The sequence below is a fragment of the Palaemon carinicauda genome, chromosome 38 (assembly GCF_036898095.1).
Source record: "Palaemon carinicauda isolate YSFRI2023 chromosome 38, ASM3689809v2, whole genome shotgun sequence".
NCBI classification, from domain to species: domain Eukaryota; kingdom Metazoa; phylum Arthropoda; class Malacostraca; order Decapoda; family Palaemonidae; genus Palaemon; species Palaemon carinicauda.
The window spans coordinates 62,095,541-62,098,040 of record NC_090762.1 but is presented as its reverse complement, the minus strand read 5'-3'; the positions used below and the strand labels follow the sequence as shown (position 1 = coordinate 62,098,040).

General features: G+C 35.6%; 1 protein-coding gene across 6 annotated transcripts in view; it reads right to left on the bottom strand.

Annotated features, from left to right (window-relative positions):
• Positions 1–2,500, bottom strand: part of Orct (Organic cation transporter) — a 105,458-nt gene that overhangs the window by 66,419 nt on the left and 36,539 nt on the right. The window lies entirely within an intron of this gene.

The following is a 2,500-nucleotide window of genomic DNA, read 5'->3' as shown; positions in this document are numbered from 1 at the left end:
AGATACGCTTTTAAAACATCAAGAAGAGGGTTAATAATAAAAATGTCTATTAGAAACAATAAGACAATAATTTATATAAAGATGAGGCTAATTATAATAACAACTTCTCAATAACAATACCTATGTTCGATTAAACAATAAAATCTGTTCTACGGAAAACAACATCAGAATTATTAATAATAATGCGTATAAGAAAAAAAAATCTTGCTATTGAACGCATTGAGTGATGAAAACAATAAAAAGTTTTATCTTAAATGTGTTTAAAATCATAAAATCATAAAAAATGGGAATTATCACCTGTAAAAGTGTGAAATCTCAGGTGAGAAAATATGAAAAATAAAACTAATGTTAAGATAAAATCAAGTGTGACAATAAATGTTAAGGAACAAACGCTGGTCTTTGAGAGAGAGAGAGAGAGAGAGAGAGAGAGAGAGAGAGAGAGAGATCTTCTGTGAAAAAAGGGGAGAATTTTATCACTGTATCACATTACGTCACAGAGCCTTGCTTATCCCTTTGTAAACAAACATTCTAGAAGCCTTGAACCTTATGGGTGGGGGGCAAACCACTTCACATGGCGACACCCTAGAATCCAAACACTTTATGTAATCCCAGAGATGCTGATTATCATCGATAACCCCTCCCCCCCTTACCCTGACCCTGCTTTCTTCAACCCCATGAAACCTCATCTACACAACATTACAAATAAAGCCATCTCACCCTAAAAGAACTGGCAGCAGTTTAAAGAATAAAACCCTTCATAATTATGTAAAATGAATAAAGGTACTACATATTAATTTTTCATTCCCTCTAAACTCATACTATATACAAAACCACCCTTTCTGTAGGAGAGTTAAAGGCACGCTGTAGGCATTACTTGAGATTCTTTGCAGCGTTCCATTGGCCCCTAATTGTACTTGCTTTACATTCTTCTAATTTACCTTCATTCTTGATTCCCTTCTTTCATCTTGCTGTCCAACAGCTTGTAGTTTTTTTACCTTATACTGTTACACCAGGATTTTACCTTTGTTGCAGTTGGGAGCTGAGTGGTCTCACAGGCCCCAACACGGCGCCATATAGTCGGAATCCATCCAAACCCATCTATGGTAATACTGCATATCGGAACAACCCTCTAAGACAAACCACTGTCAACAAGCTCTCTGGATATGGCCCTTTTACACAAACCAGGTCTTAAACCTTACTCAAGAACTCCCATGATGTAACCACATATAACTCACTGGATAAATCCAATTACTATAGTCCCTAAATGAACTTTTCACACAATGCCTTGATTCAATTTCCCATAATGCCTTGATTTAAGCATTTCCCACAAACCCTTATATACTGTTATATACCATTATATACTAAACTTCCCACTCCCACTTTTATATCCAGCTTGTCACAACAATGCCCTAATTGTATGCATAGCCATTCCTACAAAAGAGCCCCAAATGCAATAGTGCCAATGAAATGGAAATGTAGCATTGAAAAAATATAATCATAGGGACAGCCTTGATGTTGCCCTCACACTATCAATTAACAGAAGACAATGACTCCTGATTTAAATGCCGGTCTACCAGTTTTTCTTCGATGATGAGATAACCATGTCTCTGATGACACTAGCCGCATCCCCGCCCCTTGCAGTCAAGCACATTAAGTTCCCAGGGAAAGTTTAGGTTGTTAGAATTTCTTGTCCTAACGAGATCAAATTCTATGCTTAAAGAGCGACTTGTAAAAGGATTTGGGAAATCCAGTTGAAGAAATAGATGAAATTGATCATTCCTGGATTGTGTTTCATAAATACACAACACTTAAAATTTCATTCAGACAAAAGGTATGTAAGCAGTTATGTCGATAAACGCGCGCGCGCACACGTGTCTGTATATATATATATATATATATATATATATATATATATATATATATATATATATACATGTATATATATGCAATATATATATATATATATATATATATATATATATATATATATATATACACATGTATATATATGCAGTATATATATATATATATATATATATATATATATATATATATATAGATAGAGAGAGAGAGAGAGAGAGAGAGAGAGAGAGAGAGAGAGAGAGAGAGAGAGAGAGAGAGAGTATACTAACGTGAGGTATGGGTAATTCATGAAAAATACGCGAAAGTAGAATGAGATAAACAGCGTACAACGTATGGTGCAATGACATAATAGGGTGAATAGTTATCTTATGTAAACACTTGTTGGAGGACGTAAAAGTTCTGAAGAAAGTTGCCGAGAGAATAAATTATCCGCGTACTTGAGAGAAATGGGACAGGAGAGAGAGAGAGAGAGAGAGAGAGAGAGAGAGAGAGAGAGAGAGAGAGAGAGAGAGAGATGATCATTCAAAGCGCATGATGTGGTAGAACTAGAGAGGCATAAGACACGTCGGTAATGAAAAGAAAGAACAAAGGCTGACAGCTGATGGGAACGGGGAACGAAGCTAGCAGATTAGAAAAT